The sequence below is a fragment of the Gallus gallus genome, chromosome 11, assembly GCF_016699485.2.
Source record: "Gallus gallus isolate bGalGal1 chromosome 11, bGalGal1.mat.broiler.GRCg7b, whole genome shotgun sequence".
Lineage (NCBI taxonomy): Eukaryota > Metazoa > Chordata > Aves > Galliformes > Phasianidae > Gallus > Gallus gallus.
In genome coordinates, this window is record NC_052542.1 from 15,484,238 (window position 1) to 15,500,056 (window position 15,819).

At 46.4% G+C, this 15,819-nt stretch overlaps 1 long non-coding RNA gene across 2 annotated transcripts in view; it reads right to left on the reverse strand.

Annotated features, from left to right (window-relative positions):
• Positions 1-15,819, reverse strand: part of LOC112533250 — a 142,141-nt gene that overhangs the window by 18,559 nt on the left and 107,763 nt on the right. Inside the window, exon 3 of one of the 2 annotated variants that reach the window (XR_006931280.1) lies at positions 7,970-8,046. This is a non-coding gene — a long non-coding RNA (uncharacterized LOC112533250). Of the gene's footprint in view, positions 1-7,969; positions 8,047-10,648; positions 11,358-15,819 lie in introns of those variants that run through there. The other variant, XR_003077163.3, reaches the window with a different exon arrangement.

The following is a 15,819-nucleotide window of genomic DNA, read 5'->3' on the forward strand; positions in this document are numbered from 1 at the left end:
GACTTGCCCAAGGTCATGAACAAAGGGGAAAACCAGGACAAATTAATGCCCACGGAGCAGGCGGTGCTGTGAGAGGTCATTCAGGCTGCTTGCTGGGACTGAAAGGTTGCTTTTGTTTGTGAAGTAGACAGGAGAGCATGAAACATAGCTGTCAGCTGAGAGGCTGAAAGGAACATCTCATGTCCAGCCCCTGGAGGCAGCAGACATATCTGTTTTTAATGCAATAGCAACTGCGGTCATTTTGGACCCTCCACATCTTCCATTAAAAAGAAATACATCTCCTGACTCCTGACAGTGGCTGTGACATGTGGTGACCTTATCTGCAAGCACTAGTGTTTAGGGGGGCACCCTGACCGGCTGTGCTTCTGTGTGGGGCCAACAGAAGGTGGGAATCAGCCCCAGGTTGGTCCATCCCATCCCATCCCATCCCATCCCATCCCATCCCATCCCATCCCATCCCCTCCAACATCCTATCCCATCCCCTCCAACATCCCATACCAACCCACACTGTGACACACTGGTCCTTTTGAGCACACTTGCCTCATTATTTCCGTACCAGCTGGGGAGGAAAGGGGGTTTGGAGAGCAACAGGGGAATCATTTGGTGTCCGTGTGGCTTTTGTGGGAGCTTCAGACAGAAATCCTCTGTTAAATAAAGTAGCCAATCTGGGTGACATGTCCCTGCCCGGGCTGAGGGCAGGAGGAAGACCTCTGTCAGCAGGGATGTGACCTCCATCCTTCATTGCAGAGTATCAGGGGATGAGTAATGGCTCAGGCTTTGCTACCTGTGGTATGGCAGGTCAGAGGCTGTGTTGCCTCAGTGCTGAGAGGAGCATGCAGAAACCCACAGCCAAATTCTTCCTCCTGTGGCTATGCACCCAGGGGAAGGGGACAAGAAAAGGCAGGGAGGAGCCAGAAATAACCTCTGGGAAAGGACAGGCTCATTAGGAGGATCTGTTGTGATTGGACAAGGGGAAATGGTTTCAAACTAAAAGAGGGGAGGTTTAGGTTGGGTATAAGGAAGAAGGTTTTTTGCAGTAGGGGAGGTGAGGCACTGGCACAGGTTGCCCAGAGAGGTGGTGGGTGCCCCATCCCTGGAAACATACGAGGTCAGGCTGAACGGGACTCTGAGCCCCTGATAGAGCTGTAGGTGTCCCTGTTCATTGCAGGGACCAGAGTTGGACCAGATGGCCTTTAAGCGCCCTTTCCAGCTCAACTGATTCCATGATTCAATGGGAGGATCCAAAGGTGCTGGCGGCTGAAGCTTTCCACGACTCAGATTTCCACCCATTTAACCTCAGGAGATGGACTCCTTTGGGACTTTGGTCCCCACCGCTGATAGGACGCAGCAGAACCGTGGCAGCCAAATGTCAGAGCCCTCAGCATCATCCTCCAGCATGCGTGGCACACAGCAGCCTCCTCCCCGAGCACCAAAACCCTGAGCCAACAGTGTGGGAAGCTCTTTGTTTCCTTGCAGGTTTTCGTGCTGCTTCTCCTGGAGACAGTTTTGAGAAAGACTGTCAGAGCAGCTTCAAAAAATACTAAAGAAACACACTGGGAACTGTGAAAGCTCAGATTTGAATATAAATACGTACTGACAAGCTGCTTCATGTGGTATCATTAAACTTCACAGTTAGACTTTTTTTTTTTGAAAACCAAATTATCGTGTGAAAATATGTCTGCAGTGTTCAACTTGAGATGAAAACTGCTTATTTCTCGGTTTAGGGCAACAGCAAGTCGAAGGAAAAGTTTCCACGATTTCGTGATTCGTAGGGTTTTGATTTATTGCTACATTTATCGCAGCTTCATTATGACCCGTATCCGTGATGCTGCAAAAACACGGTTATAACACTGAGGAGAAGTGGGGCGATTTGAAGACTATTCGGCTCTCGGAGGTCTGAAGGCGGGGCGGAGCGGAGCGGGGTTCGCCGCACGGACCGCACCGTCCCCGGGTCAGACGTGATGCAGCCCGAGCTCGGTGACCGCTGGATGTCACTGTTAAGTCGCACAACACCCGGAGGACCCGAAGTGCCCCCGCGCTCAGCGCATCCCTACTCCGCAGAACTGCCCGCAGGGCTCAGCCCGCCTCAGCTCCACCAAAGCCCTCTCCTGATTTTGGGACAAAAAATGCCGCTTTTTCTTTATTTTTCTTTCTTTCGTTATTATTATTATTATTTTTCCTGCTTGCTATTTTAAAGAGTTATGCAAAGTTCAAAGCGCCGAGGCAAAGCTGTTTGGGTGAAATGTAGGACAGAGGGAAAACAAAGCGAGGTTTTGCTTTATCCTTTCTTCCAACCAAATCTCTGTTCTCAGATCGGCGCAGCTCAGCGGTGGGGTTGGTTCAGAGGAGCAAAGTGCGGGGATTTGTGAGCAACTTGGTTTTACTGCTCTTAATGCCATGGGAGGGAGAGGGCAAAGCTGCGTAATTCGTTGGCACAAATAAACTGGCTTAGGGCTAAGGCAGAGCAGAGTTCTGCTCGACCTGAGAGCAATCCTCGCGACTTTTCTTCCCCAGTGCATGGATATATGGATCGAGGCCTGAGATATCTCAAACACACCCTAAGAGTTAAGTACGTGTTTGGGTAGCATTCTCCCAGGGAAGGAGGTACGTGTGTTTCACAGGATGGGGAACAGCTGCTTACAGGGGTGGATAGTGATAGGACAAGGGGGAATGATCTTAAACTGAGACAGGGGAGGTTTAGGTTGGATATGAGGAGGAAGTTTTTCACCCAGAGGGTGGTGATGCACTGAACAGGTTCCCCAAGGAGGTTTTGGATGCCCCATCCCTGGAGGCATTCAAGGCCAGGCTGCATGTGGCTCTGGGCAGCCTGGTTTGCTGGTTGGTGACCCTGCACATAGCAGGGGGTTGGAACTGGATGATCTTTGTGGTCCTTTTCAACCCAGGCCATCCTATGATTCTGTGATTCTATGATTCTCCTGGTTTCTTTGACAACACGGCTGTTTTTGGTGCAGACTTTGGGCAGTGTGCACTTCTCTGTGTTTTTCATGCCAAAGCCATGGAAAATGGGCTCATGTTATCAAAGCCTCACTCAGGAGCAGGCGTGCCTTGCCATTTTTGCTAGAAAGTGGCCTGCTCTTTCATGATATGCCATCACAAACATTTCCTTTGAAGAAAGGTTTGTTCTTGAATTCACAATGGGCTGTGACACACTGTGAATTTCAAACAGTTTTGCATGCCATTGCAAACATTTCACATCTCTCTTCACACGAGCACATCAACAGAGATGTTTGCTGCAGCCCCACTGCAGCTCCCCATGGGTGCTGCAGGGCTGATCCCTGTGCTGTTCCCATCAGTAGAATCATAGAATCCTTAATGTTGGAAAAGACACCTAAGGTCACCAAGTCCAACCCCAACCCACCCCCACCCGCCCACTGCCCACGTCCCTCAGTGCCACATCTCAGCAGTCCTTGAACACCTCCAGGGATGATGACTCCCCCACCTCCCTGGGCAGCTGTGCCACTGCATCACTGCTCTTTCAGAGATGGATTTTCTTCCTAATATCCAACATGAACCTCCCCATGCCCCACCGAGGTTGATTGCTGATGTCTTGTGATGCTTTCCTGTTGCTCAAGGCCTTGTGAGGATATTCTGAGGTGATTTAGAGCAATGAGGGCTGGGCTGGGACCTGCTGACAGGACAGAGGTTTGTTTCTCTTGCCTTTGGACAGCATCTTCACAACAGCTTTTTGTCTCTGAGCCCTAGTTAGTATGATGAGGCAATAACTTGCTGTGGACCATAGGTGATATCTCAGAGCAAATATGTAACAATTTAATCCTATTGGGGTCAGACTCACAAATGATCAATCTTTTGTGTAGGACAGCTTCACTGTTTGTTTTCCTTTTATTTGTTGACCCAGCACCACTATCCCATGACCTCGTCTGCATCACAAAATCCAGGGGCAGAAATGGGGCCAAGCAACGACTGCCACAACAGCTTTGTAGAAGAGGCAGAATTGCTTGTAAAAGAGCCGCCCCCAGAGCAAATGGTGTTGATAAGATGAACCTCTTCCTGGGACTTCCTTTGTACAGTGAGTCCAAACTCCCTTCACTTATTCCCTTCGTTTCACAGATCCAAAATCATAATGCTCACTTTTGTTCATTTGCTTTGATTGGTGTCAGCCGCAATGAAACACAGCAGTGCTTCAACCTAAGGAAGCTTAGCAAGGTGTTTGAGGCTAACCAAAGTGTTTCATTCTCCCCAGCTGCTGTCAGCTAAAGTAATGACAAAATAGATCTCCAGAAAGGAGAAAACACTCTCAATCCCTGAAATATGTTTTGAGTGTACATATAAAAACACGAGGTATGAGGAGGGCTTAGATCACAGCTCATCTTGCTGTCATCTCACCAATTTCTTTTATCGCCAGGCCTCCTTCCCACTGCCTCAGCTCTTTCCTTCTCCTCCTGATCTCTGACATTGCCACAGGTAGTTCAGTCCATCCTTCCTTGGGAGAAATGAAATCAGCTCACACTATCCTGTCCCTGATAAAGGCAGAGATGCCCACACCCTGAGAAATGGCTCATGAGAAGTGCAGGGCAGGAGCATCCAATCGAGCCTGCTTTTTAGATTTGTGTGAGAAGCTGGGAAGGAGAAGACATTGGCAGCTGTGGTCTCTAGCAGAAGATATTAAAAGGGAAGGTAAGGTTCCCCCCATAGGGAGAAAGTAATGGAAGAACAGAAAAGCGCCATTAATGGGAACCAGGAACAGAATAGAAGATACCGAGAATAGCCCTGTGATTGCAAAACATAAGCAAATCAAACTGGGAAAGGGTAAGAACACAGGACTAGAAGAGACCAGAGCAATCACCAACCCAGCGTGCCCCCTCTGCGGGTGACCGAGTGCTTGCTGCTGGAGGCAGAGGAGACCACACAGAGTGAGTTCTGCTCTGCCCTCTGACAAACGCAGGCTTACAGAGAAAGGTGAAAAGGCACCACTGTAAAGTATTGCAGAAAGGGCAGGAGGGATTGCCTGGCTGGAGTCTGAGACCATGCCAAATCAGAAAGAGATTGCGATGTTTTCTTAAGGAGTAGGCAAGAAAATAATCCTCTGGGCTCCAGATCTGACACTCGGCTTGCTCTAGGCTCCTACATGCCCACCTGCCCACCCATTGCCTCTGCAACACCCCATCCTTGAGGGAATGATGTCATAGCCCAGCATCATCCAAATAAAGGGGCTACAAAGCGGACCAGGGTGCTGAGAGCATTAGAAGCTCTCAGCATGGGAATAACAGCAAAAGACAAGCTAACAAAGGTTTACAACCTAACAAACCTTTACAAAGACCTCAGATTAATAGCGGAGACGAAATCAGATGCAGGGGGCTGTGCAGATGTCAGGGTCATGGTCTTGCCACAAAAGACACAGGGTAGGTCTGCACGCGTTTCCCCTGGGGAATGGGAGCATCCTCTGAGCACTCGAATGCTTTCAGGCATAAAATGTTTGGATTAAGACCCACTTACAGGTGCAGAGTGCACTCTCGCTGATTTCCAAACTGACAGAGATGTGCTGGAGCTTATTGTAAAGTAAGAAGGAAAGAGGGATGGTTCTAATCACTCAATCAGTTACACACAGGTAGGAGATAAGAGGAGCTTCTGAAAGGGGAAATTAAAATTATTATTATCCAGACAAAGCCTTTCCGCAAGGCCTGTACTCCTCCCAGAATGGCAGTAGTGGGGAAAAGATACGTGAGGCCACCAGCAGGAGGAAAACAGCCCTTCATTTTGCATTCGGAAGTGATGGAAGTACAGTGGAGGGGTTGGGGAAGGGTCTGCAAGTGTGGGACGAATGATGCCGGGGTCAGATGCTGAGCAGCCTTTGGTGTAGTGCCACCAGGATCCCCGTGCTCAGTCCTGCCCATTAGCAGCACACATGCTGGAGATGGTGCTGAGCTGATGGAGGGGCAGGAGAGACTGCTTTCTGATGAATGAATAACCAGGTGAGATTAAAGTGTGGCTAACTGGCTAGGAAGGGAAATGTTTGAAGGGCATTAACGGGGAGAAGGGATAAATTAAGGTGGAACAAGGGGCTTTCGCTAGGAGCAATAGGACAAAATTAATAGGGAATCATCATATTTTATATATGTGGCTTACCTAAATAAGGGGACAGCTCAGAATAGCTGCTCCTCACTCACTCCCCAGAGGATACCTGCACAAAGACTGCTGTGAGCTCTCTGGATGTGACGTTAGCCCGGTGAAATAAGAGCCATTTCTTCAGAACTGACAGTGCCCTTCACACTCACGCTTCAGCTTATTCCTCACCAGCCTCAGTGTGTAGACAACAGGTATTCATCAGTGTAACTTTCTTTTTTTAGTAGGGAGATTTAAGCTTGCGAAATAATCTCCTCATTGGACATGCAGAAGGAACTGCAAGACTTGGCAGGTCTGAAAACAAGGCAGACAATGGAGTGGGGGATTTAAGCAGAAGATCACAAGGGAGATTGGTTCCTGGGTGGCTGCCCCAGGCTTCCCACCCTGCTGCAGAGCATCCTTTGGGGCAGCATGGTGCCTGCATAGGTGTGCCCGTTGCCCACACATCTGCCTACCAGGCTGCGAGAAGTTAACAGCATTTCCCCTGGTATTCTCCCACTCTGGTGTGGTCTCCCCTTGGGAGGACAATACACTTTTGTAGGAGCTGCAGAGAATGATCTTCTTGCAAATATGTGGACATATCTCCAACTCATCCATCTTAATAGGACTTATATAATTTTCCTTGATGGTTCTGATTTTCTATCCTATTAATAATAGAAAAGCTTCTCTGCTTATATATAATGCAATTCAACAGCAAGTCTCAGAGGAGGATCAAGATCATTTTGGCTTTCCATCAATTTGATACCGATCCCTCTCCCCTTAAATAACTTCAGTGTGAGAACAGTGAAGGGGAGTGAAGATTCAGCATCTTTGAGCCTGAATTTCCCTGAAGACAGCAGGAATCTTCTGACCAACGGCAGCAAGCTTTGCACTGCCTCCCAAAAGGCAAATCCAGGGAATGAAAGCTCCTCTTCCTCCCCAGACCAACCTGGATGCCAGGCTGACTCGGGTGGAGCGAGGCTGGTCTCAATTAGCTGACAATTGGCCCACAGACACCATGTGAACGGGCTGTGATCATTTTCTGATGCACACTTCTCAAACTGGCGTCTGGAAAAGGGCTCGTTAGTCAGCGTGTGCCAAATGGAATACTTCATGACAGCACTAATTAAAATAAATGAAACTTGACTTTTCAAGATGACATTTTTTTTTTATGGCAAAGTACAGTAGTTTGGAAACATCTTTAATTTAATTGCAAAATACTTTCTCCGGTTATTTACTTAAAGCTGTCTCCCATTGCTGAGCTACACCAGTATTTCAGGATGCAGACTCTTGATTTCAACATTTTACATTACATTATCAAGTTAATCTACCCAAATCATTAACCCCCAGCAGGAAAGATTTTTAATTATGTAGATTCACTGAGAGTTCTTAAAGAACTCTTTTATTTCTATGAGTTCAACCATCACGTACTGTGTGGAGAGGAGAGACACTGTCCTTCTGCACTTGATTTCATAATCCAGCATGTTGAAACACAACAACTTTTGGTAAATGTGTCCAACTCACACAGAAAACAGTCAATGCCCTGAAGAATTCCTGCCCTCCTGGAAAGGAGCACTGATGAGCACTTCAGCACACAGCAGGAAAATTTAGACCTAAGGGAACCTCTTCTTTCCCTCTATAATAACTCAGTTCTGATATACACCTCACGATGTGATATCCGAGTCAGGCCGAAGCTAACAAAAAATGGTCATGGATTTACAGTCAGAGTTGGTCCTTCTCTTGTATATATCAGCAGTCACATCAACATTGAAAACAACATCAAAAGTATCTCTTGGTATTTTAGAGAAACCAAAACTTTGGGGAGAGGATGGAGGGAGGATGCTGCATTAACTTCCCCCAGTGAACAGGTGTTGGCTTGAGCCCTTACCTCTCCAGTACAGCCCCCCATGGCAGGCATTCTGTTGTCCTCTCCAGCATTGGAGTCATCTTGGGTGAGGCTTCTCACTGAGGGAGAAAAACATTGCTGTTGTAAATGCTGGAAAAACCAGCAAGTCATGACTGGCACAACTCCAGCCCTCCATAAAACTGTGCCGATTTACTCATCTGAATCATTATCAGAGGCTGAATAGCATTTGAGAGGAAACAACTGTACAAAAGCATGATGTTCTCTCTGCTAATGTCGTTGGCAGGGTCAGGAGCAACGATTCATACCACCAAGCATACAGCATATACCAGGTGATGGATGATGGCAATCATCCTACAGGAAGGGAAACATTTGAAATGCCAGGGCTTGTCCTTCACAAAGAATGACACCAAATTCTTCCAACCTGTGTAGCCAAGCCCCAAACACAGCACAGACATGAAGCACTTAGAAATCTGATCATGTTTTAGTTGAACTGGAAGAAATGGCCCTGTTCTGGAGTCTCCAGACAATGAAGACATCAAAGCACAACTGGGAAGAGTGAAGCATTTTGTGGCAACCGGTTTTACAGCTTTGAGAGTGTCAGAGAGTTGAAGTGAATCTTGTCTGTAGAAGACCATGGTGTGGGAGTTCCCAAAATGCATTGGTAGGTGTTTGCATTTTGCACGGTGCAATGTGCCACAGAAGCTCAGTTGCCACCGTCCTGATTGCTGTGTTGATGCATTGGGTGCCAGAGGGAACCGCAGAGTGGTTTTACAGATATTGAAACTTCCTGCATGGCCACTCGTATCCAAGAAAGTTCATTTCAAGTTTTATTTTCTTTATTCTTGCATCTGAAGAGAATGAAATCTCTCATCTGTCAGTCTGTGTATAGTTTTACCCATTGCAGTATCAGAGTTAGTAACAGCATCTCTATCTGCAGCTACAGACATCATTATTTATTTGCCCTGCTCTGCTCCCAGAAGTCCCAGGTGGGACTCAGTTATCACTGAGTCTGTACCTAATTTAAACGTCAGTCTATTATCAGACAAACCACTGTGCCTCCAGTATAAATATGTGCTCTCTGATCCTGGGTATGGACTTGCAGCCAGCAGTCCTTCAACACATTTCTTTCTTGATTCATATCTTTCTTGCTTTTCAGAGTGGCCATGATCTTACCAAAGACAAATTCCACGACACTAGAAAGAAACATGCTGACTCCATCCTCCTCGCTTTTGTTTCCTGCCTGTGGCTATCCTAGAGCTGTAGATGCTGGCTGCTGCCAGCAAACACACAACTGCTGAATACAGGAATTAATGAAGGGAATGAGGAAAACAAAACACAACATTTCAGGACTCTGCAAAGTGAAGTGGCTGAGGGTGCTGTGTCTGTTGGGTTGTGGATGGGACACACTGAAGGACCTACACGTGTTCCTCCTAGAGGCAGAGTAATCCACCCATGGCCATATGTTGTCATGTGGCTCCATGACTGGCCCTAATGAGGGTCTTTAGGGAGATACGTGCATGCTTTCAGGAGCTACGGGGTGTCAGAGCTTTAGAATAGAATAGTAATGGAGAAGGCTGAACACCTCAGGAAAATAACAGCTGTTGGATGGATCTCGTGCAGCATTTGATTTAAACGAGTTAGAGAGTGTGCAATTGTTTTAATTGATCTAATGGCAGAAAAACAAAAACAAACCTTGGGACTCATTATCCTCTCAAACTGGCATAGATGAGGAATAGCTTGGAAACCAGCAGCCCAAGTCTTCAGCCATTACTAATCTTCCTGGAATTTAAGTGAAGTCAAACGAGCTCTGCCAACTTAGAGGAGCTGAAGATACAGCTTGATGGAATTACACAAGCATGAACATACCATAGGCCTAAAGAGAATTAGGCCCATTCTTTTTAAAAAAGCAAAGCTTCATTAAGGATGTTCAGTATAGGTTTAGAAAGGAGATCACTGTCATGCCTCACTAACCTCATTGTTCTGTTGAAACATGACCCAGGGACATATTACACTGCTCTGGGGCTTTCTAAAAAGTCAAGGAAGTGTGGTTTGGGGAGCAGGGTAAGCAACACTTTTGTCAGTGCTAATTGCAGGCGTTAATAGGAGCAGTGGCACAGCAAACTGTCTGACAGTCTGAGGAAGTTGGAAGCACAAGTGCACTTCATAGGTGCAGACGTACAGAGATAATTTCACTTGCAGAATGGAGAGGCAGGATCTGCTCTCGAGAGGAGACGTGCAGATACTCCCAATGTACCATTCAAAGGTTCAAGAGATGCAGTGAACGACTGGGGGGGGGGGTAAGGGGGGGAGGGGTGGAAGGCATTTCTGAAGATGTAAACATAATTATTGCTGATGCCCTTGGGGCATTGTTCTAACATTTGTGAAATACAGAGCAAGAGTTTTACTATGTATTAGTTGTAATGGATAAACCTGTAAGAAGGGGTTCTTAACAGATGCACATGAGCAGATGTTTAACAGTGACACCCAATGAAGCCTTTGCAAACTGGGCGTACCGTGGGAAAAAGTTGGATCTGATCCCATTGAGAAAATACATCAAGATCTATGGAAGATGGTGGTCTGCTGACACTGGGATCCAGACTAGATGGAGGAGTGAAAGTTTGCGGTTAACACTTGTGTCCCTATAAGAGAAGAGGTACTGAACATGGCCCAGACTGCCACTTCACTTCAAGAGCCTTTGGGTTATTTTATTTCTTTATTTTCTTTATTTTCTTAGTCATTCCTTGACTCAGAGAGCTTCACAGGTCAAAATTTCTGTCATCCAATGCTCTGTTAATTTATCAGAGATATTTAAGTAGTAGAAATTGTTTCACAAACATATATACAGATATATATACATACATATATATATATATATGGGCTTTTTGTTTCAGTGGAAGTTCCCCCATGTAATCTTGGACAAATGGAGAATTTGAGCAGTGATGTCAGCAGGACCTCTACTTCACTTCTCTCATTTTAGCAGTGCAAAGAGATTGCACAGTCTCTTAGATATGGCATTTTATGTTACGGCTGCATCTCCTCTCCTTCTTGTTTGTAGCAAATCATCTTTAACATTGAAATATTCTCCTGTGATGGAAAAGTTCACTGGAGGCCAATGCCTCATTACACTCCGGCGTGTACCTTCCCCTCTGCGGATGTAGCCCCTCCGAGCACTGTGTGCTCTGTCTCTCTTCATCATCCATGGACGCAGAAGACACAGTCAGAATAGCACAGGTCACCATCTCGGGGAAGTCGAGCACTGCAGCTGACAGGGATTTCAGTCAACACCACGGAGCTCCTGCGTGTGTTCTGTGTCTTCAGGAGGGGCAGGCATCATCCGCCAGCCCTACTGCACGCAGCCCTCTGCCTTTCCCTCTGTCCGGGTTTACTGGCTCTGTCCCCTCTGCACAACCTGATAGCGAGAAAGCCAGAACTTAAAGATCTTTATACTCTCCCACTCCTTCAAAGGAGGAAGAATGGAGGGCTTAATATAGCCTGAGAAACAAAGACAACAGCATGGGTAAGTAAGAAAGCACAGGTGTAATTTCTGGGCACAGTGAGAAGTCTTTTAAAAGCTCTTAAATGAGTAGTGTGTACATGTTTACCACTGCTGCAGCTGACATATAACCACAGGAGCACTGCACTATGGGGATAAAATGAGAGCTTGTGGAGGGCTATTGAGCACTGGGAATTTTCACAGCGAGGCAGAACAAAATTATTTAGCACCAGGGGGTTCTCTAATTTTGGTACACTGGGAAAATAAAGCAGCGCCTTTGTCCAGAACTAATATTTCCTCTCCAAGGGCCAACTCCATCTCAGTGCTGCTGCCTCTCAGATGCAGCCCAGGTGTGAAGGCCAGCTCTTGTTATTTGGGCTGTTCAAGAAAATGCGATAGAGATATTCACCCAAGACTTAACTGAAGGCTTTAGCGGATTCCATCTTTGTTGCTTCATTTACCTGACTTCTGTTAATTGTCCCAGGGCTTACACTTTAGCATGTATTTTAAAATGTAAACAGATCTTCAAGGCTGGGGGCTTGGAGCCCAGGGAGTCTCCCGAATTACAAACAACAGAGCTGGTGAAGCTTTTGAAGCATTTGCTGAGAGAGAAGATGAAAACCCTCCTGAGATGCCGGGAGCTTTGGCCCTGGCTTGGGGCCACTGTGCCTTGTAGCTCCGTTTGCTTGGGAATGGCCATCCTCCAAGGGTTTGAAGCACAGATTCATGGAGGACGAAGCCCCAGTCACTCACCCAAGCACTCCATCGCACTGAGAGTTACGGACCTGCCGTGTGCCTGGAGCAGCAGGTTAGGACTTCTGCTCGACAGCTTGTAGATCGCTGCCCTGCTACTACTAAAGCTGCTACCGGTGCTAGCATTGATTTGAAAGGCTGCAGCACAGCGCATTACAAGATCATCCCAGTTTTATGGCTGAAATTACGCTATCTACAGCCATTAAGTACCTTTTTTTCCTCATTAAATTTTGATCATTTTCTCTGATAATATATAGCCTTGGAAGATTGCTGTTCCAAGTTCCAGCTTTTGCCTTGCTCCCAAGGTTAGGGCTTTAAAAGTGTGATCCTGCAAATTACTCCCCAAGTAAGGATTTTTATGCAAATAGTCCCGTTAACTTTACATGAGAAAGGGTTTGCCAGATCGGCGCTGTTATCCCTGAGCTTACAATGGAAACACAACTGACCTTTAGCTGTAATGAGCGCTAGTAAAAAAATAAGTGTGATAAAATTGCCTGGATCTCTGCAAGCTGCCATAAGCCGAGCGGTGCTCTGGTTGGGGACAGATCACACAGCACGCTGAAGGAGTTAAGTCATTTCATGGTGTTAGATAACAGCTAATTGACAGCAGATATAATGCATGTTGATAACCAAATGTAATTCGGCAGCTAAGAATGAAAGAGCCCAAATATCTACTAAAACCAAGCTGGAAGAGAGGTATTATAGGATTGTTCCCAAAGTTTTTGCAGCTGCAGCAAAAAAAAAAGGAAGGAAGGAAGGAAGGAAGGAAGGAAGGAAGGAAGGAAGGAAGGAAGGAAGGAAGGAAGGAAGGAAGGAAAGAAGGAAAGAAAGAAGGAAAGAAGGAAAGAAAGAAGGAAAGAAGGAAAGAAGGAAAGAAAGAAGAAAGAAAGAAAGAAAGAAAGAAAGAAAGAAAGAAAGAAAGAAAGAAAGAAAGAAAGAAAGAAAGAAAGAAAGAAAGAAAGAAAGAAAGAAAGAAGGAAAGAAAGAAAGAAAGAAAGAAAGAAAGAAAGAAAGAAAGAAAGAAAGAAAGAAAGAAAGAAAGAAAGAAAGAAAGAAAGAAAGAAGGAAAGAAAATGTGATGTTGTGATAGAATACAAAAGAAAGAGGAATCCAAACAGATGGTGCAGCTGGTATGTAAGGCACCAGTGAGACTGCACCTAAAGCATGGCACGTTAAGTGCTGTGCAGTGTAAATATGCAGCAGGCTGTGAGAAATGCGGCTGAGTGTGTTATGGCACTGTGCTTATGGGACTGCAGGTAGGACAAAATACCTGGGTGAACTTGAAAGCAAGGCAGAAAGATCTCCCGTATCACACCAAATCAAACTCAGCCATCAGAAGTTGCAGGGCAGTAAGGCAGATACCTTCCAGAAAGGGTTTTTTTCAAGAGAAGGGTAGATCAGGCACTGAGGGACGTGGTTTAGTGGGCATGGTGATGATGGGTTGCTGATAGGACTGGATGATCTCAGTGGTCTCTTCCAACCTTAATGACTCCATGATTCTGACAGGTGGGCAGGTTGTTATCGGTACTGAAGGAAACAGGGCAGGCGTGTTGGCACCCCATGGGTCTTTCCTCCCACCTTGGCTCCCTTTACCCCTTGGTGCCTTCCCTTCCCTTCAGTCCAAGGAGCCACAGCACAGCCCGTTGTGCTGATCAAACGACATCCCTGGCACCTGCCAGCCCCGCTCCGCCTGCCCCCAGACAGCCAGCCGTTAGCATTATTAACACAAACACTTGCCATCGCTCTGCAGCTAAAAGCAAACAGGTCAGCAGTGCTGCCACTGCACCATGCTTCCCTTTGCTTCCTTTCCACTCCATTTCTCCTCCCTGCCTGTGCCTGCCCCTGACCCTGCTCTACCACTCACTGCGTGCCTCACCTCCAGCTTTCTTCCTGCCCTTCCTTCCCTTCCTCCCCTCCTTGTCCTTTGTCACCCCATTATGCAAGTGCCTATTTTCTCTTCATTTCCTTGCTTTTACCATTTTCCTTGCCTTGTTTCCTCCCTTCCACTCTCTGGTGGTATTTTTGATGCCTCTCTTTTTATTGCCTGCCTGCATTTTCTATTGTATTACCCACCATTATCTCCAAATACATTTTGATATATTTTCCCCCTTTTTCCAGTCCCACGTTTTGTTCCCTGTAAGGCACCAGAAAGCACTAAAGGTTAGAGAGGGAAACTGAAAAGCATTCCAGTAGTTTTCCATCAGTCTGTGCATAAAGCACTTCTTCCACTTGATGAGAAAGCAGCGAGCAGTTCCTCCCCGCATCAAGCTCTTTTACACAAAGAGGTTTCTGCAAAAAGAAACCAAGCAGATTGCTAACCAGCCTCTCCTTATCTTGGCAGACCCGCTGCTTTTCTGTGCGCTGTGATGCTGATGCCACATGAAGCCATGGAGAGAGGAGGTGGCTGCCGGCATCACTCACTGTGGGTTCTATGGAGAACATACCAGGAAAAGAGATCTCCAACTTTGCTCAACCTGAAGTGGCAGCAAAATGGGAAGTAGAGGAGGAGATGCCTTGCTACAGCCCCAGCAAAGCAGTGATGCTTTTGGCACAAAGCACCCACATGTGTGAGGAGGTGCTGCAGCGGCACCGCATCCGTGCTGTAAGCATTGCTGCACGATTAGCAGCGGATGAGACGAAATGCAATCTTGAAATGACGCCTAATAAGGCACAGGGAAAATGAGAACATACAGCCAGAAGGTGGAAGCTCCGTTATGAAAAATTTGGTCTCCTGTTTTTCTTTAAAATATAATTTCAGTCAAACGGATCTTATTTGCACACTTGCATTTGTCATGCTGTCTCTTTTCTGCAACCACACAATACTTCTATCTCTGATGAGGAAATATTGTAAATGCTTTTGTCTCATTCTCCACCTTTGCTACGGTTCTCCGCTTTCTTCCCCAGCACGAAATGGAAAAAAAAAGTGCCCCTCATCTAAGGCGCAGTACCAGAGGTTTAATGTTGACAGTGTGCTTTGTCACTTTGGCTCTGGAAAAGGCTTACAAAAGCTTTATTAACAGGCTCATTAGCACGGCCTGATTTACTTCTGCAGACTTTACTCTTTTACTAGTTTCCAGGAGCATCAGCATCAGTTGCAGGGCTAATGAATTCGCTCAGATTTGCATGCTAATGAAGCTCCCATGACTCTCTGTTCTCTGTACTTCAAATCAATCTTTGCTGTTGCTTGAGGAATATTAATAGAAGTAAAAGTAAAGGGGAGCACCAGGCATTCAGCTGGACTTGCTGTAATCCAAGGCTGCCGTGCCATTCGTATTTCGTACATAACACTGTTTCGCATCTTAGTTCTTTCATGCCTTATTGACTGCAGCTGTGCAGGAAGCATCACCCTTAGGAGATTCCTGGAGTGGCGGTTGACCAGGAGCTCAAGGGACCGCTTACCTAGAATTACATCTGAGCTCGCAGTAGATAGGTCAGCCACCTGGAAGTGGTTCTGTGCACCAATACAGTTCTAGGTACTTTTTCCCAAACACAAGTGACAGAAGGAAAATGAATTTGGAATTGCAAGAAAAAGTTCAGAGCCTCAAATTCTCTGCTCTGGTAGGTCTGTAGGTTTCCTACCCCATAGGATCAAACCAGCAGACACAACCAAAGCAAACTGTTAACT